Raw genomic sequence first — 21593 nt, 5'->3', positions numbered from 1 at the left:
CCGTGGATATCATTCAGATGCAGTTAAAGGATAACATTTTGGACAGCCATTGTTCCCACCGTCCACGTCTGAGTGTAACAGGAAGGAACCTTAACACACTATCAGACAAGAAAAAAAAGCGCACTCCCAAGGAATTATCAGAATGGGACGGAAACAGATAGATGTTATGTACGTATATAGACAAACAGATTACAATTTCAGAAAAGTTGTATAATTTATTCACGGGAAGGAGCGTCACATATTGAGCAAGCAAATAAGGCTTTGATTCACATCTGTCTCTTATGCAAGCAGTTATTCAGCTTGGCATTTATTGACAGACAGATTGGATGTCCTCCTAAGTGATATGGTGCCAAATCCTGACCAACTAGCGCGTTAGGTCGTCAAAGTCCGGAGATGGTTGGAGGCCGCGCCCCTGCCCATAATGCTCCAAATATTCTCAGTTGGAGAGAGATCCGGCGACCATTCTGGCCAAGATAGGGTTTGGAAAGCACGAAGGCAAGCAGTAGAAACTCTCATCGTGTGCGGATGGGTATTCTGTTAATGAAATGCCAGTGTAGAATATAGTCAGTGTACCACTGTGCTGTCAGGCTGCCGCGATGACAACGAAAGGAGTCCTGCTATGAAAATAAATGGCACCCCAGACCATCATGCCTGGTTGTGCATTCATTTTCCACTATAGGTGCTCTTGTAGAGATCATTCCAGCACTTATCATATTCTCTACCGTATTTAATTGGCAGTTACATGCAATTACTGCTAATTTTCTTATCTGAATTTTATTGGATACTATCTACACAAACCCGCAGTTTCTACGTCTGAAATGTGTAAAATATTATCTACAATTTTCTTATCTGCTTTTTGTTGGATTGTTTCTGCAATTATCGTCAAAGTAAGAGTCCACTGGTACAGAGAACAAACACATTCATAAAGCAGTTCTTCACAGACGGTGCTGAGTCTGACCAGCTTCTGCAGCACGTAGTTTGTTACCCTTGACGTTCTCTGGCTGTAACGCTCATTCTGTTTTAAGGACGGTTTAGTAATGTAGGGATAACTCTGGAAAAATTCCTGGCGAGACATATAAGAATTTTGTGGGAGAAGAGTGCGAACTGGAAACAGCAGTTGTGCGCAGAAGCAATGAGCTCTCTCTTGTTCCCGACAAACTGAGCTACATTTATGTATATTACTAATGAATTTGCTCTATAGAACAGGAAAGAAGGACATTACCACATTCACAAAAACAACACAGTAGATCTCCTGTGGGAAGGAATCATGGAAGATCAGTAAGTTGGTGTGGACTCTCGAAAGATTTCAAAACTGGGCGTCTATGAAACATCTAGCAAGGTTTTAGAAGATTGAAATGTTGATAATACGTATGGTCGGTGAATCAGCCCCGAAAGTACTTTCCTTCCTTTGTCGTAGCATAAGTACACATTGCTGGATCAATTGGGAGAGAGTTCTAGGAGAACATACGTCACCGTAGAACGATGCTAACACGTCAGTCTCGATAAAATCCCGCTTTTTGTTATGTTAAAAGCCTAACGAGTCTTCAAAGCTAAGCCCGTAGACACACAGAGGTTTCATTTTCGACAGTAAAAGCTACTGCACTGTTTTAAACGGTTGCTCCGAGTACTTGTCTTCAGTTAAGTTTCCAACAAAAGTCGCAACAAATAAACGTTAAAAATAAAATCTTTGACTGTTAAAGACAGCAGAACGGCAGTTCAAGAGTCGTGAAGAACATTATATCTTAGGTAACTTCCTTCTGATTTTAACGTTTCTCGGGGTACTAAATTTCTGTTGGTGTGACGGATTGCTCTAAATGTAGAGAAATATTAGTTGATGCAGCTGAGCAGGAGAAATAAGCCTGTAATGTTCCAATACAGAATACAGCGTTAGCAGCGTGCTGCTTGACAGTCGCGTCTGTTAAATATCTAGCGTAGCGTTACAAAGCGTTGAAATGGAACGAGCACGTAAGGACGGTACTAGGGAAGCAGAATGGTCGATTTCGGTTTATTGGGAAAATTCTAGAAAATTATAGTTCGCCTATGAAGGAGCTCACATATAGAACACTATTATTACGCACTCTTGAGTACTGTTCGAGTGTGTGGGACTTCAGCAGATTAGATTAAAGGAAGACATCGCAACAATTCAAAATCGTTACCGGTAGGTTCGATCAGCCCGCAAATATTACGGAGATGCTTCTTGAATTCAAAGGGAAATGGCTGAGGGGAAGACGATGTTGCTTTCACGAGGAGTTATTCAGAAAATGTAGAGAAACAGCATTTGAGGCTGGCTGCAGAACGATTCTACGCCGCTAAAGAACGACGAAGATAAGAAAAATTAGGGCTCATAGAGAGGAGTGTAGACAATCTTTTTCCCTCGCTGTGTTTGCGAATAGAAGAAGAAAGAAAATGGCTCACAGTGATACAAGATACCTTCCGCCGTGCGCCGTACAGTTGCTTGTGGATAATGTATGTAGTTATAGCTCTAGCTTCCTCCATCCTGTTACTGAAATAATATTATTTTTATGCAATAAAATGAGGGGCACCGTTAATGTCGCTGTATTTCACCCCCACACCACTCTCCCCCAACGCTATTTTGTGACTCAACGATCTAATGGTAGCGACAAGGACACACAAAATAATGGATAACGTATCTTGGGAAAAACCGCTTAATGAATATGAACTCAACCGCCTTACATTCAAAAGTCTTATCTGTGTGGTTAAAACCAACCTCTGCAATGGAATTTTACCGAGTAATTTGATTATGATGTGGCAGACATGTAATACATCTGAAATTGTGGTATCTGGGTTAAAAATAAAAAACAGTCAATGGCAAAACACGTAGACTCTTCATATGTTTCAGTATATCATTACTTGCCACAATTGCTGGAATATTTTATAAAGTTTTGTAAATGATTTGCAGCTTTTCGCCAGTAAATGATTTTATTCACGTACGTCAATTTTTAGATCAGTAAATGAGATCTCAAACACACGAGACATGATGAAACTGAATTATTACAAAGTGACCTTAAAGTCTTAGAAATTCACATATGATGTAGGTGACGAGCGAATAGGATTTTGAATTTTAAGGATAATTTAAATTGTAATTAAATGAATCTGTTGCTCTAAACTATAAACTGCAATAACTCATAATCACGAACTGTTACACAAACTCTAGTGTCCGATGCGCTTGGCATAGAACTTCAGCAGTTGCGACCAATGTTAAAACTAGTTCCACTTTGTGTTTATTTGAATCGATAGAGAGAAAAAACCATGCAATGTGTAACGATATCTTGTCGTATGAAACTACAAATGTCTGCGAATAACCGGCTGCACATATTGTAGGAAGGATGAAAGTAAATGAGCAAGGAAAAGATTCTAGACTGTGTTATCTTCGGTTGCAAACGAAACGCTGTCACTTCGAGCAGCCGTGGAGCTAAGTTATTAATCGGGTTTACCATTTCATTTTGTCTGTACTGCATAGTAAATTACTGTATAAGTGCCTACTGTTCTAGTTCATGACACAAAAGTTCCACATTTACATAGCTTCATTCATTAAAAAATGTGTTAAGTTCTCATGAAAAGAAACCACTCTCAGGTTTAAATCTGTTAACGATAAACACGAATAAACTTAATCTTGATTCATTTGAGTTCCTGTTTCATGTAAAAGGCTAAATATCGAAGTACTCAGTGTTTATAAATGGAAATTAACGCAGGTATGATTTCAGTTAAATTTATATAAGGATATTCAGTGTTAGAAGTCACGAGCAATAGGCCTAAGTTGTTTAGCCTATCCGCGAGTATAAACACGAGTGTAAGTGCGAGGAGGTGGTGAAAAGTAAAGCCTCCGAATTTTTAAATGTGAAAATTCTTAAACATTTTTAAATAAAACAACCATTATTAACATTCTACATCTTTATTCTTGCTGCATACATATTTCTTTCTCAACATAGTCAACCTGTCGACGAACAGATATCTCCCAACGAGAGACCATTTTGTTGATAACACCACTGTAGATTGTTTGTGTACGGAGCCACAATCTCACCTCTGCTTCCACCGCTTCATCGTGTGACGCCATCGAAGTCTTCTTTAAGTTTTGGAAAGAGATGAAAATCGAATGGGACACAGTCGGGAGTATATGGAGGATGGTCGATGACTGTGAACCAAAGGCAACGCTCGTGTATGGTCGCATTGTCTTGCTGATGGAGAGGGTGCTGCATGTAAGAGGGTCACTCCAAAAGAAATGCACACTATTTTTGTAAACATACAGTTTTCATTCTGCATGTGTGAAAATTTTACAGTGTGTAGATACATGCTTCCTGATTGTTTTCAAACTTAGTTCAACTTGTTCCCGTGAGTGGCGCCGTCAGAGCATGTCTTCAAGATGGCTGCTACACTTTACGTTCGTCAGAAGCAACGTGCTGTCATAGAATTCCTGTGCTGTGAAAACGAGACAGTGGGAAAATCCACAAGAGGTTGAAAAAGGCGTATGGATATGCTGTCGCAGTACAGTTAGTCGGTGGGGAAGCAGGTTACGTGATGAAAGCAGGCACGACAATATTGAGGATCGTAGTCGCAGCGGCAGGCCTCGTACTGCACACACTCCAGACAATGTTCAGAGAGTTAACGAATTGGTGACTGCCGACAGACGCATCACAGTGAACGAATTGTCACACTATTTTGGGATAGGGGAAGGAAGTGTATGCAGAATACTGAAAGTGTTGGCGTTAAAAAAGGTTTGTGCCAGGTGACAGTGGCTCACAAAGAAACAAGAAAACGGTATGCAGCGAACTTTTGGAACAGTACGAGAATGGTGGAGATTAATTTCTTGGAAGAATTGTGACGGGTGACGAAACATGGCTCCATCGTTTTTCACCAGAGACGAAGAGGCAATCAATGGAGTGGCATCATGCAAATTCACCCAAGAAAAAAAATTCAAAACCACACCTTCTGCTGGAAAAGTTATGGCTACGGTGTTTTTCGATTCCGAAGGACTGTTGCTTGTGGACATCATGCCAAGTGGAACCACCATAAATTCTGATGCGTATGTACGACACTGAAGAAACTTCAAGCTCGACTGAGTCGTGTTCGACTACATCGGCAAAAGTAGGATGTTTTTCTGTTGCACGACAATTTACGGCCACATGTCAGTCAAAAAACCATGGAAGCGATCACAAAACTCGGAAGGACAACACTGAAACACGCGCCTTACAGTCCTGACCTGGCTCCATGTGACAATCATCTCTTTGGGAAACTGAAAGACTCTCTTCGTGGAACAAGGTTTGAAGATGATGACTCCCTTGTGCACGCTTCCAAACAGTGGCTCCAACAGGTTGGTCCAGAATTTTACCGTGCGGGTATACAGACGCTGGTTCCAAGATGGCGTAAGGCAGTTGAGAGGGATGGAAATTATATGGGGAAATGAAAATATTATTAAAGAATGTATCCACACACTGTAAAACTTTCAAACTTGTAGAATAAAAGATGGATTTTTTAAAAAATAGTGTGCATTTCTTTTGGAGTGACCCTCGTGTGAAGGAAGTCTGCAAATTCATGCTTTCAATTTCTCACGCACCGACATAAATGTGTTAAGTACTGCCATGTTCAGTTCGGAGCGCTCAAGCAACAGAGCGTTGCAAACTGCGTCAGCAAAGCGGGAAAGTTTACCGAGTTATACGCATGACATGTAATACCTAAACCAATATTGAGAACAGAACAAAAAATTCTGAAGAATTACTTTTCAGCATGGTCTCATAGGTTGCAGTAGTTATTCAGAGTTAAAGACTACTGCGCAGTATAGATCGACATGGAGATCTGCATAAGCCAGTCTTTGGACTGAAGACCACAACAGCAACAAGAACAACGACATACCACTAATATTCAAAAACACATACATCGGTGTAATGATTTATAATAGTACAACTATTGGTGAAATATGTACAAGCTATCGCAGGTTAGTCAATAGTTCATGACTGATATGTGGGACTGTGAATTGTGATTTCATTGGGGCGATTGCAGTGAGACAGAAGAAGGGATTCCTATGTAGCCTCGGCAATGGATTATGTATGAAAGACAGGAAGATCGCATATCAAGAGGCGAAGGTCTTTTACCTTTAGGTACAGGCTGAGTTTGCGAAAATTAAATTAGAAGAGTAGGATGTGGAAAAAGTTAGAAGGAAAGGGGCAAAAAGAGAATAATTTAGGTAATTCTCTCACCGTTCAGCTGCGGAACAAATGTAGCCAGGTGAATGTGACAGACTGACGCGATGTCTCCCAGAGCGTTGACCTCTCAGCGTCGTCCTTGTCAGCGAAACTGAGCGTCTGTCATGTTGCGTAAGAGGAAGTCTCGCGTTCACTAACCCGTAGCTGGACGGCCAACGTCGGATGCTGTACCAAGAATATAGTAAACCTTGTCTCGCCCCTGCGTCACAGGGCGAAGGAGTCCTCTCTAGAACCACAGTAGATGTTGATATGGCTGGACCCCAGCGGCTTAGTCGCACGAAGGCGACGGTGTTCTGAGCCGCCCAAGCAGCGGAAGACAGGGGCAGAAGACAGTTCGCGGCCTAGCGACAGTAGTGACGGCAGCATCATTGGTATGACACCGATTGGCACAGACTGGACATCATACTACTGCCCAGCTGTTCGATGATGACGGACTGGTCCTCGGGGATTTAAATACTGCTATCCGGCTCTGACTGTGTGGAAAAGGCCACATTTCTGTCTAACGCAGAAAGGTCAGGAGCAGGGCCCAGTGACCGACGTCCATCTGTTGCCTTACGGTAGCAGGTCGAATCGCAGAAACTTAAAGGTTGGTCAACGCACCAGGCCGTTGACTCACGGAAAGAAACGTTGCTGCTAACCAGGCCGGCCATTGCCATGGAAGCGTCCTATTTACACCTCTAGGCTGTGGCAGGGATGAAATTTCGGCAGCTCTACAGTTGGACTGGTAGTAAGCAGTACGTATTATGGCTAAAATACAACCAGCTGCGGTTGCAGTTCTATGGTGACGAGTTGGGGATGATCTATACGACGCCTTTTAAGGTGGCCTATTAGGTGCTCCGTTGATGTGCGCCTTTTTTGCACAGCTAACATCAGATCTAGGGAGATGAGAAGGGTCGGGCCTGAAGCGTTGTTAAGGAAGGCTCTCAAGGGGTAAATCGGATAAATAAATAAATCAATAGTCGCCCTTAGAGCTATGTGCGCTGTGTGCTATTGTAACGTCCTTGTTCGTAAGTAAATGTGATGACCAATGAGTTTGCCACAGAATATAAGCAATGCAATCCTGTGGTTTCGAAAATTTCTCTTTTGTATGTGGTTATGTGTTCTTGACGCTTCACCGCAAATCTCTGGAAGCGGAATAGGGTAAACTCAAACAACTGGGGGCATTGTGTCCCTTTGTGTAGAGCACGATGGTGATTGACACAGTTCGACAGTGCAGTGATTCCTGCGCAGAGTGTAGGTCTTGGGTCTCTCTTTTTAATACTACAGCTTATATGAATAAACTGACTTAGCAAAAATCTTCATCCTTAAGCCTAATACCCATATACATAACCGCATTCAGTGACAACCTTCTGTCTGTTGCAAGATGGCACATAATGGGCAGAAAGTTTCACATCAACCAAACGTGCCCTCTACATAACATAATTAATAGACCATACTACGTAAAATCAATGGTTTTGTGCCAACCTAAAAGCTAATGTTCTCCTATCATTAACAGTATTGTAATAGGCTTCGTCTTGAAGTTCTTTCAAAGTAATACGTAAATAAGATACTTGTTGCGGTTCACTCGAGAGTCTCGTTCATAAAAAACGATACCCCCTATAATTTGGTACATTTTGAAGTATAAACATAGCTACAATACATATACGCACGTAACCCGAGGAAGCTGAATTCGCATACATTCACACACACATTGTGTCCACCGTTATCTTACAATCCTCTAGTTAGTTTATGCTTCCGCTCACGGCCTCATTTTGCACTTATTTTCGTTTTTCTCAGGCACTCTCCGCTCCTTTCTGAAGGTGTTGGCAGGGAAAAGCAGTGCCTCAGTGGTTCTTTAAACGTGTGACCACAGCTTACGTGCACTACCGTGGCACGAGCTGTGGGTTGTAATTTAACATTAATAGGCAACGTTATTTGTATTACCTGATAGAGTCCGTGGTAGTACGTCTTTTAATTCGGCAGATAGGGGTTGGTTAGCGCCACCAACTGCCTGAAATTATGCTTTTGTAATGCTGCCTTTTTAAAATTATGGATACCTTCATGTTGTTCCAAGGCCTCTATTTTCATCTTTTTAATTTGGAACCAAATACTTTTCGTTCTTTTATAGAAATTCCGAATGATGATATATCTTTTCCTGAAGAGGGGCTTACATATCTGAAAAGGAGATGCCATCTTTTGAGCGAGAACAAACTCGTACAGGGATGGGCCTTCACTCTCGTGGATTTTGAGCTATACACCACTGCTACATAACAGAGCAGGTTGTCCCAGTTGCGGTGGCGACTGTCAGTATAGTAACTCAACATTTTTCCAATTATCTGGAGGACTCTTTTAGTTTCTCCATTTCGCTGCAGGAGTAATGTGCTAATACTGAGTTTCTTAACGCGTAATGATTGATGCAACTGCCTTACAAAATATGATACAGGACTCGTTCCTTGGTCTGTTATCAATGCCTCAGGTGTTCCAAACTTAAGTATGCATTGATTAACCATCGCTTGGGCCATTGTTTTTTGCATATCGGTTAGGTATGACTGTCATGGACACGAAGCAAGAAAAATAATTAATTATAATTAACGTGTAACTATTTCCCACTGGTGTTTGGGTATGTCCATGCCAATCATGTGATATTTTTTACCTGTCTATGGTAATCTCTGTAAAGAAATATTTTGATGACTGAGCTCCACTCTTTTTGTACATGGGGCACAATTCTTGATGTAATGATTTGAGTATCGTCCACTAGTGATTTTGTACAACTCAGCGTTCGATAGTTCAGCTGCCGCAGTGTCCAGCTAAAATTGAATCATGAGCCTGTCACAACACTTCGTTTCGTAATTATGCTGGTGCAAACCACATTTTGTCTTACGTGCTCAACCGTAGTTGTCTTAGGAATTACCGACATCATGCGTCAGTACTATGTGCTTGCCATTCTTTTGCATCTATTCTACATCGTGTGTTTTGCGACTAATTCCGCCTGCATTTCCCCGTGATTTACCCAATCGATGCACTACTTCGAAATCGAATTCACTCAGTGCTAATGCCCATGCGGTTAGATTAGACCACGAAATCCCATTCAGTGCCATGTGATCAGTTATTACTTTGAAGCATTGTCCACTCAAATGACAGTGGAAATAATTTATTGTATATATTAGTGCAAGCATGTCCTTCTCGATAGTCGAATAATTTTTCCTAACTTGCTGAGTTTTTTCGATACATACGCTACATAACAGTCCGTCGACCTCCTGTCTTAAAATATAACCTGAGGCAAAACTGCTAGCGCCAAACAACGGTATAAATTGCTTCTGGTAGTGTGGAAAAGTGAGAACTGGAGACAATTTAAATTTTACTCCTTTCTTTAAAAAGCGTTTAAAGAGATCTTGTAATTTCCGCAAATTTTGAAATAACCTTCCAACAGAAATTAGATAACCCTAGATATGACTGCAGTTCCTTCACTGTAGTCACTATTGAAAAGTTTCTCATCGCATCAGCAATCCCATCATGAAGTTTTTGATTTATAAAGTACAGTTCCTTATAGACAAGCAGTTCATTCCCAGTGGGAATATGATGTTGAGTTAGCGGTGTGGCAGGCAGTCGTCCAGGAGCATCAAATAACTCAACGTTTTCTTACAACAGTCTCTCCATGTCGCCCTTACCCTCTTCCTCTAAATGTGATACTTTCCTTCTCACTGCAGTTGAACTGACAGAAAGTGCCAGTGTTTCGTACACTAATGTGAGATTCCTATCTGATTCATCCTCATCCAATTCCTCTAGGCAGGCTATTAGAGTACCATGTGAGTACCATGTGATAGCCTTACTTCTTTGGGTCTAACGTTACCAATGCTGAGCGGCAAAACTCAGCTGCCGTCAATTTTACATACAGAGGACAAACTACGTAGTTCAAAACATTGTGATTTATGTAACTCTTCGTTCTCAGACAAATGTTCAACATACACAAAGAATTAACAAGCAGATTAGCTCCTACATCTCTCTCTCTCTCTCTCTCTCTTCTCAGCGATCACAGGCCCTGTAGACCACGCGCTGCATCAACGATCTGCTTCCACCGCCTTCTATCTCTCGCAGTCTCTCTCCACCCTGCGGAAATTCCTAATGCTGCGATGTCCTTCTCTGTCAACTTTCCACCTTGTACGAAGTTCGTCCAATGGTCTTGTTGCCTGGAGAGTTCCTTCAAATACTTTCTTGGTGACTCTGTTGTTTTCCATTCTTGCCACATGTCCAGCCCATTGCAGTCTCCTACTTTTTAATTTCTAGATGATAGTGGGTTGCTTCATTAACTGATAAATTGCATTGTTCTTTCGAATTCTCCATACGACATTCTCCAACACAGGTCCCCAGATTTTACTCATTACTTTCCTTTCTAAAACATTCAGTTTTTCTCTTTCATTCTTTGTAAGCGTCCAGCTTTCTGAACCGTACAGTACTGTGGGGCAGATGATAGTGTTGTATGTCTTCATCTTTGTGGTGTTTGAAAAAGCTTTACTTTTGAGTGGGTTGCTTAGTGAGTACAGACATCTTGACCCTGAGGCTATTCTTTCGTTTATATCCATTGTTACGATATTTTGTCCGTTGAAATGTGATCCAAGGTATTTAAACTGAAGAATTTTGCTGAATTTAGCATGTTGGTCAATTTCAAAGTAAGAATTTGGGTTTATGACTCGACCTATTTCCATATATTCTGTTTTCTCTTGGTTAATCAAAAGCCCCATTTTGCTGGCACTGTGCCTGAGAGATCTATACATGTCTTTCAGTTCTTTTTCAGTTTCTCTCAGCAACACCATATCATCTACATAAGCCAGGAGTTTTACTTCACTGTGTTCGAATCGGAGACCATTGTATAGATGTAAATTACTCTCCCGAACCACTTACTCTAATGCAAGGTTGAAGAGGACACGTGAAAGAGCGTCTCCTTATCGTAAGCCTGTTTTAATTGGATCCTCTGAACTTCACTGCTGCCTGGGAGCCATCCATGCCCAGTTGTATCAACCTAATGATTTTACTGGGTATACTAAATTATCGTGATGTGTTGTAGAGGCTACTTCTATGGATGCTATCATAGGCTCGCTGAAAGTCAATGAAGAGACAGTGGATGTTTCTGTTAAATTCCCAGTATTTCTCAAAGATCTGTCATATAGTAAACAAATTATCAGTTGTGGAACGGTTTGTTCGAAATCTAGTCCGGTAATCTTGAATGATGTTTTCTGCGTAAGGTTTAAGTTTTTCCAGAATTATCATTGACAGGATTTTGTATGTTATGTTCAGCAAACTGATTCCTCTGTAATTTCCACATTCCATTCCGTTTCCTTTCTTGTGTATGGGACAAATTATTGCTGTTTTCCAGTCTTCAGGCACTGTTTCAGTTTTCCAGATCATTGTGATAAATTTATTTGTGTAGTTTGCTTCCGCCCTCTTTTAACATCTCTGCTGATATCTGGTCCTCATCTACTGCCTTGTTGTTTTTCATGTTTTGAATGATGTGGATCATTTCTTGTTCTGTGAGTCTACATTCGTCATTATTCAAATGGTTCAAATGGCTCTGAGCACTATGGGACTCAACTTCTGAGGTCATCAGTCCCCTAGAACTTAGAACTACTTAAACCTAACTAACCTACGGACATCACTCACATCCATGCCCGAGGCAGGATTCGAACCTGCGACCGTGGAGGTCGCGCGGTTCCAGACTGTAGCGCCTAGAACCGCTCGGCCACCCAGGCCGGCATTCGTCATTATTAATGCTGTCACTCTCAGACATCGTGTAATTGAAGGTTATGTACGGATGAGTGCAATTTAAAATTTCTGAGAAACACTGTTTCCATCTTTCTAGGATATCTTCCAGCTGCATTAGCATATTTTGATTTTTATCTTTTATGAGTAGGTTTTCACTTTGATAACCTCTCTTACTTTTCTTTGTATACTGAAACAACTTCTTTGAGTTCCCATTAGTGCTTTCCACTTCTATAGATTCTAGAACTCCAGTTAGATATTTCCTATTCTCTGTTCGTAGAACTCTTGCTGTTTCTCTTCTAACAGCTTTGAAGGTCTCTCTGCTGTCCTCAATCTCTTTATTATGCAGCCACAGCATCCTGGCTTCTTTCCTCTTTTCCACTGCTCTCTGACACTTTTCGTGGAATTATTTCTGTTTCTTCGTTTTCTTTTTCCTGCCCAGTGTTTTCTTCTGCTGCATCTGTTACTACAGCCTTTATTCTTTCCCAAGCCTTCTCGACACTACCTAGAGTAATTTTCTATCACCTTCAGCATGATTTATTTACACATCAAATTCCGTAGGACCACATTGGGGAGCAAGCCTCCAAGGTGATGGAACGTGTCAGTACATAAAATTACAACATAAAATTAAGAACAGATAAAAATAAAATGTTCATGAACACGAAAAAAATCAAGACATAAGTAAACGCAATCAACAATACAACAAGAATCAGCTTAATTTTTCAAGGAACTCCTCGACTGAATAGAAGGAGTAACCCATGAGGAATCTCTTCAGCTTCGATTTGAAAGCGCGTGGATTACTGCTAAGATTTTTGAATTCTAGTGGTAGCTTATTGAAAATGGAACCAACAGTAAACTGCTCACCTTTCTGCACAAGAGTTAAGGAAGTCCGATCCAAATGCAGGTTTGATTTGTATCGAGTGTTAACTGAGTAAAAGCTGCTTATTCTTGAGAATAAGCTAATGTTGTTAACAAGAAACGACCGCTAGGAATATATATATATTGAGAGGCGAATGTCAAAATACCCAGACTCGTGAACAGGGGTCGACAAGAGGTTCGTGGACTTACACCACTTATTGCCCGAACAGTCCGTTTTTGAGCCAAAAATATCTTGTTAGAATGGGAAGAGTTACCCCAAAATATAATACCATACGACATAAGCGAATGAAAATAAGCAAAGTAGACTAATTTTCGTATCGAACGATCACTTACTTCAGATACCGCTCGAATAGCAAAAATGGCAGCATTAAGTCTTTGAACAAGATCCCGAACGTGGGCTTTCCACGACAATTTACTATCTATCTGAACACCCAGAAATCTGAACTGTTCAGTTTCACTAATCATATGCCCATCCAGTGAAATTAAAATGTCAGAAACTGTGAAAACTGAGTTTTACTGTGATTTAGTGTTAGTTTATTTCCTACAAGCCATGAACTTATGTTATGAGGTGTACTATTTGAAACCGAGCCAATGTTGCACACAACATCCTTTACTACCAGGCTAGTGCCTGTAGTACTAGAGAGCACATAATTTATATAAAGAAGGAACAGGAGTGGCCTCAACACTGATCCCTAGGGCGCCCCGCACTTGACCACACCCCACTGAGACCCCGCATCACAGCCATTCTCAACACTGTGAATAATGGCATTTTGTTGTCTTTTGTTAAAGTATGAGGTGAACCAATTGCGAGCAACTCCCCATATTCAATAATGGTCCAACTTCTGGAGCATTATTTTGTAACCAACACAATCAAACGCCTTAAATAAAAAAAGGTGCCTAGCGTTTGAAACCTTTTGTTTAATCCATGCAGCACCTCACAGAGAAAAGAGAATATAGCATTTTCAGTGGTTAAACGACTTCCAAAGCCGAACTATAAATTTGATAGCAGATCGTGTGATATATAATGATCAATTATCCTTATACACAAAGCCTTTTCAATAACTTTAGCAAACACTGATGGCATAGAAATAGGTCTAAAATTGTCTACATTATCCCTTGCTCCCTTTTTACAAAGCGGCTTTACTGCTGAGTACTTTAATCGTTCAGGAAACTGACCATTCCTAAAGGAAAAATTACGAATATGGCTAAATACAAGGCTAGCATGTGCAGCACAATACTTTAATATTCCGCTAGGCACTCCATGAAATCCGTGTGAGTCCTTAGTCTTCAGTGATTTTATTATTGACTCAATGTACCCCTTATCTGTATCACAGAAGAGTGTTTCAGACATCAATCTCGGAAAGACATTTGCCAAGAGAGTTTCATGATTCCCTGTAGAAACTAAATTTTTATTTATTTCTCAAGCAACGCTTAGAAAATGATTGTTAGATACTGTACATGTATGTGACTTATCAGTAACAGAAATGTTTGTCTAAGGCGCTGCAGTCATGGACTGTGCGGCTGGTCCCGGCAGAGGTTCGAGTCCTCCCTCGGGCATGGGTGTGTGTGTTTGTCCTTAGGATAATTTAGGTTAAGTAGTGAGTACACTTAGGGACTGATGACCTTAGCAGTTAAGTCCCATAAGATTTCACACACATTCTTAAAACAGAAATGTTTTTCTTAGAACTGACTTAATATCGTGGACCTTGTGCTGCTGACCAGACACTTCCTTCACAACTAACCATATGGTTTTAATTTTATCCTGTGAATTAGCTATTCTATTTGCATACCACACCCTCTTTGCCTTCCTAATAACATTTTTAAGCATCCTACAGTAGCATCTGTAATGGACTACTGTAGCTTGATTGTGACTTCTTCTAACATTTTGATATAATTCCCGCTTCGTTCTATATGATATCCCTATCCCACTAGTCAGCCACCTGGGCTGCCTTTTATATTTAGTACCCCGTTTACATATCTCATGAATTAACTTTAACGGGCTTGTAGCAGTTTAGGTAGCTGCCTATGGCTTACGGGTAATTGTCGCATCTGTAATGGGTTTCTGGCTATAAAAATGAGATAAAACAGTCTTCAACATAGTTCTACTATAGCTATTCCAAGTCAACACTAGTGTAATGCAGTATCAGGAAATCTAAACCAAGTATAATTTTGTAGGTGTTCCCAACGATAGGGAGAACTACGAACTACACTGTTTTTTTTTTTTAACTTTTAAAACAGTCTTGATCACGATTTATGTATCAAGACCTTGATAAATAAATCGTGATCAAGACTGTTTTAATAGTAAATATTTGTAACACATTGATCACTGCCACTCCCATAATGTATTCAAAAGAACTACACTGACCTGGAAGTTATCCCTTCCCCATTCCCCCACCCTGGTTGTAATCCTAGCGTTGCCGAACCAGGCAAATTAATATTACCCCCCCCCCCCCCCCTTATACTGTTTATCCTAAAGCATGGAGGATTCAGTTCTACTTCACGAAATACGTTCTCACTTGCCACCAATACTTGAGAGACAGTATTTGATAAGAATGTGTACAACTTTCCTTCCCTGAAGCTGGCCAGAAAAACGTCTGTCACAGATTCTACACTGAGGTGTGCTGTGATAACCGTAACTGAGTGTGCTGTACAGTGGACGCTTCCACTTAAGGGGGTGGGGTGGTGGTGTAAAACTTTGTTCCAAATGCCCAAACACTTTACATAGTTGACATTGTTGCACCATACATTTACGCCTAATATAACAGGCTTGGTGTTGGCGGCGATTCTGTACCGAAGACGGATGTGGGTGCTGCAGAAGAAACCCTGTATTCCTGATTGTTTACTTTCACCAGTCATTGATGCTGCTATTGTTGATCACTGGTGATCATGGAAAATACATCGATAAGGCCTCTCCCAGTTGTGTTGATCCGTGTGTTTTCAACAGAATAGATGCATGTTTATTTTAGCTTCACACTTGGAGGAAGAAGTAGATACGTTGGCTCTGTATTGAAGTTGGATGGTGTAAAAATATAGCAAGATACACGTGGGTTATGTATGCAATAAAAGCATACATACACTTGTACATTTACGTATAGAAAATATCAATAAAATTTTAGAAAACGTCAATAATTCCGTAAAATCCTAATATGGCGTAGTTATGCAGGTTATCTGTATTTGTACTTAGAGTGTAGCCAATTTAAAAAAAAAAAAAATTTGGCCCGATTTAAGTACTAGACCAAAGCGTCTGGATAGTTTCATGAAAGGATGCAAAGAGGAGAGATCTCTTAGAATGTCAGAAAGATGGTACATTATAGATAGAGACATGTTGACAAGGCTACTTTGTCTTACTGCCGTTGGTTCCATGTGTTGATGAGGCACCACTAATGTTATTTTATTATGAATGCTGTGATATTCTCCACCCAATACATACTAGTTGCAAGTCATATGTATTTGGAATCTTAAAAGAATGTTTGCGTGTAGCATGATTGCATATCGATATTAATAGATATGAAACCACGAGAAGTTTTCTAATAGAGGATTCAGAAGGAGCTCTGTAGGTAGTATGGATAGCATAACTTTTGCACCTACATGACTTAGATTATTTCCTAATATTATTTCTTGGAGTTTGTGTAATTTCTGAACCATTTATCGTGCATTCAACTATTTTTGTTTCGATTCTTCTCTCCGACGTCATGCAAGCAGAAAAAAATCACATCCACTGTACCCCTGGTGTGTGTTCACATCACAGCATGCACATCAAATAATGTAATTGCAACCAAATTTAGAAGGTGACACCGAAAGTACTACCATATTGAGTGCATGGTGTTTGCCGTTGCCTCTTGGACCCTTCATCCCGCCCCCACTGGTCCTGCGTTATCCACATCGCAGCACACAAACAATAGCGCAACTGGATTGCAGGTTCAGGCACATTTAGAAGGTATGACCACGAGATCACTGGACTGATGGCGTCTTCACGAGCCTTATCCAATAGTTTGCATTTGCTGTTGGAGGTCGTATTGCCATGCTAAGACGCATTTCTGTGTTTGTCCTCCACTAAGGGCATCTAAACAGGAATATCCTGGAGAACTAAAATAAAAATGCTGTTGACTGATGTGGCTATGCCTACGTTCTGTATAGTTAGGATCAAAAATTGGTTATAATGCTATGCTCTGCATGTCTATAGTTTTAAGTATTTAGCTTGATAGTTAATTACTTTTGTTATCAAACAGCAATGCTGACAGTTCTACTGAGGACTATCTCTAGGTTGGAATATTTCCTATGCTTCGTAAGGAAATCAGTATGGGATACAGTACCTCCCGAAAGATTTCTCTTAGTTTGTAAGCAAACCAATATTGGATACAATACCTCACCATAGTTTTTTTAGAGTGTGAAGAATACAAGAACACTGCGCTTTACCAAGACTGGGAAAGCAATATTTTTATGCACTCTCCGCTTTGACTGGTAGAGACACAGTCTACCCAAATGTCTTATGGTTCCATCACGCAGCAGCGCTAACATCAATATGATGTTGTACATAAACAGCTACAAATGGCCTTGGAATTTATAATTGTGACCCATATAACATGTTCAGGATTTTCGTGGTGTGTTTTACTACAAAATATGGGATTTGATCGATAATCTGAGACACCTATCAATTTGGATTAATGCATGTGGGATATAATTATCGCGAGAATTAATATTTTACAGACAGATCAATGCTTAAATACGTATACTGCTGAACAAAAGTTAGACACAGATTCATCCTGTTTTTTTAATTCTTGTTCGAGCTGTAGGTCGTTTATTACTAACGAGAGGGTTACGGGTCACATAAATATGTAGTCTATCTTTCTAAGACACACGCTAAGTATCGTAACTTGTACCACTCACAAAAAAACGGTGTTAGAGAGGACAAAACAGCTGTCGATTCCTAATTTCTCTTATCTTACGCTGCGCGGGGTAGCCGTGCGGTCTCAGACGCCTTGCCACGGTTCGCGCAAAGTGACTCTCATAATCAATATAATTAATTAGCCTATCTATTTGATATCAGTGACATACTGCCTGGCGTGTGGAGCGATGGCTAGGGCACCATGGATATGATTCCTGACATGGCGTTTCATTTCGTTGCGGCGATGTCGTTTAACAATATTTGAATCTCTCCCTACACAGGGAGAGATGACCATCCTAATGAAATCAGATGTATTACCGAATTTGTAAAGTGATATGTACGGTACGGTACTGCTGCTGCTGCTCTTACCGCTTGAAGTACTGGAAGCAAGTGGCGCCGGCGCTTCTCGCACAGTTAATAGCAGTCATGGGAGCACTAAGCCCATTGGCTGAAGAGTACTTGACGACGACGAGGAGGAGAAGAAGATGGGAAGAAAAGGGGGAAGGAGTGAGAGGGCACAAGACAGCCCAATTAGCCGAGACGGTGTATTTGCTATCAGGGTCACGTGCCAGGTCGTAATTTTGACGACAAGCGGTCAAATGGCTCTGAGCACTATGGGACTTAACATCTATGGTGAACAGTCAAGTGGTCAAACCGGTTTCAAGGTAGGCAGGAACTCACCTGACTATTCTACTGCTTTTGCACTATTAGCTAATTTCGATCCCTTGGCAATTTTCAAGCTACCCAGAAGTGAAACAATTGACTTAGTGACATCAGCTTCAAGAATAGAAAAATATTAGAAATGAACGTAAAAATTTCTTATACACTTTCGTCACAGTGAAGAACAGTATCTTATCCTCCACACATTTGTATTGAGGAAGCAACATCAGATGCTATCCATAATAAAAATTAATTGTGAACGTGGTGATAAAGGGCACAACCTGCATATACATCACTACTTAGCACAATTCACATTAAAGACGTAAAAATATGAATTAAATTTGGCATTACCCATAAATGACGTTACAATTTACTTTAACAGGTGTGAATTACGTATGTAAAACTATAAAATCCAACACTTGTACAGGTCTTTATCGCTGTGCCAGCGTAAACCACATTAAAATCTTCCAGTTTGCATTTCAATTGAAACTGCATATGACATGGTCAACATCCAAAAATCAAATGGTGTACAAGTCATCGAATTTAATTGCACGATTGTGTAGTCAGAGATATAAAAACAGGTTAAACAAACTTTGTAGAAAGCATTACCGCATATGTCTAAACTAAATGTTATGCGTAAAAACTCGTAAAGGAAACGTGCTTATATCAGGGAACACCTGAAGCTTTAAATTTTTTTACAGAAAGCTGGATACGTACAATCGTCTCAACATGCGTTTGAGGGAGGAATGAGGCAAACAAACCACAACAAAAACACACAAATTGCCACTATACACATACGGAACGAAAAGCTGTGTCCTCTTAAGTTTTTTGCCGGCTCGATGAACGGTTGCATGGAATACCATCACAGCCAGTGAGACACTTCATATAACCGCTGCACATCAACTTGCAAATTATGATCTCTTAAAACTGTAGGACAAAAAACAGGGAGAGTATTAAGCTATGGATGTAAGTGAAGATACAGCATAATGAAGTAAAATTGTCTCTAATGTCTAGTAGTCACATATTACGTACTTGTGGGGGGAGGGTCCATTGAAAAGAAGTTGAATCTTATACTCTTCTGTAGGTAGGAAGATATACTGCAAGCACAAGGCTAAATAGCATAAATCATAACTGTTTCAAAGTTGAAAAAAAAAAAGTTCGAAAAACTTATGTTTCAACTGTGTCTGTATATCAGTTTTTGCTAGGTGCTTATGAAAATGGTTGTAAATGTTGACCACTTCTAAAATATTCATGAGACATCTGTAATCCACTTCATGCAATAGGTGGACAGCATCGTCAATATCTTTAATGACATGGCTCTTATTATGTACGTTAGACGTAAATGATGAAGCGTTGATATAGCTAGGGAGAATATGTACCTTCAATCTCGTGTTAAATGATCTGCCGCCAGTCCGATATAAAAATTTCCAAATGTGCTGCAGTTGATTTTGTAAATCCCAGGCTGGGTAAACGGGTTACGTTCCTTTTTAGCGTGCCGGATTATCTTGTCTATAGAGCTTCTGGATCGAAAACTTCCGTGTACTTCCGTTTTACGGAACAATCGTGTTATTCTATCGGACATTTTGCCATACTATGAGAATACACCGTATCTTGATTTTCCTTTGGTCTCAGATTCCCTGCAGAGAGTAATCTGTTTAAACAGTTGGGCGTACTGGGAACAGCCCCTCCGTTCATTTACTCCCTTATGAAGTTTGTTGTCATCAGTCAATCATAGTTGAAAACAACAGTATCGTTCATAAATATATCACTAGAAGGATAAATGACTCACACTATCCATTGTTAAGCCTTAGTGTAGACTAGAAAGGCGCGAGGTATTCAGCCGTAAAAAATCTTTGAAAATCTACCCAGTGGTGTAAAAACTTTAATCGATAATAAAACTAATTCCAAGCTCAAACTAACTCACTCTTCATCCAGTCCTTCATAAATGCAAATAATTGTTAATGATTCACTAGAACCATGCTTTATATACATCAAACTTCTCAGTAAACCTGAATAACGTCTACGACTAATTAAAACTGAGTGGCGTATGGGGATCACGGCCCGTCAACTGCATTTCTTCAGAGTTTCCTAGCAATTGGTTTTATGGGTCACGTCTAATGAACAGACTCAAAACTTCTTGCTGGAAATTTCACCTTTTCTGACTTGACGAACAGAATCGGCAAGTGAAGCGATAGCCTGAACTGGCTGCCGTAACACAACCGTAGGTACGTGGTGCTGCATAGAGGGCTAAAAGGCGGAGGGTTAGAGGAGCCAAAGGCGGTTACCTGAGTCAAAGTGTGACATTTGACAGTCAGACTGGGTTGCCCAGGTGGAGGAAGCTGAGTGCTCTACTCAAGTTCTACGGAATAACCTTCAGGTAACTTAGAATGTTGGTGGCTGCAGCTTGTGAAAGACCTGACCGCTGTTTCCAGTGAGAGTCAAATTATATCTCATCCATTAAAGCTACAGAAAGTCTGACCACATGTTTATCGTATACATGTACGACGAATGTTGACAAAGTTACGGCGTATAAATTGAATACGTAACCACACTAACCAAGAAAACTTTAATGGCGTCACATCATAGTAGGTACAGAGATGCACTCTCAAATGATAGGCACTGACAGCAACTACATCAGACCAAAATATCGTAAAGCGATTCAGACAATACGACACTAATTAAAAGGAAGCATGGAGGTATGTTCTGTCTATGCAGCTAATCGAAGGCAGCTTATTTATTGCCATACGCGTTTTGCTTTTTTAATTTGTGAAGCATCTTAAGTGGCCTGCAATGCATGCTTCTTTTTATACATCTAATATATGTATTATGAGGCAGTTACAATATGTCCCCAGTTATATTCTGTGATGGCTTTATCTTGTTTTTCAGGTTAGAATCAACTTCTGTAGCACAAGTTTCGTCATGTGAAATTATCGTTCGGTGTTACTTACGATTTCCTGTGCTGTTAGCCCATGTGTGTGGTCCTGGGGATGCGTTCATTAGTTCTGCCAATGAATCGCAGTCTTTGGTTTGCTCTACCCACAAACGTTCCAATTTAGGTTATTTGTAATTGTAATCCCTAAGTATTTAGTTGAATTTACAGTCTTCATATTTGGGTGACTTTTTGCGTAATCGAAATTTAACGGATTTCTTTTAGTACTCATGTGAATAACTTCACACTTTTCTTTATTCAGCGTCAATTGCCACTCTTCGCACCACAC

The sequence above is a fragment of the Schistocerca americana genome, chromosome 1 (assembly GCF_021461395.2).
Source record: "Schistocerca americana isolate TAMUIC-IGC-003095 chromosome 1, iqSchAmer2.1, whole genome shotgun sequence".
Classification (NCBI taxonomy): Eukaryota; Metazoa; Arthropoda; class Insecta; order Orthoptera; family Acrididae; genus Schistocerca; species Schistocerca americana.
The sequence above is the reverse complement of the archived record's forward strand: the minus strand, read 5'-3'. Positions refer to the sequence as shown.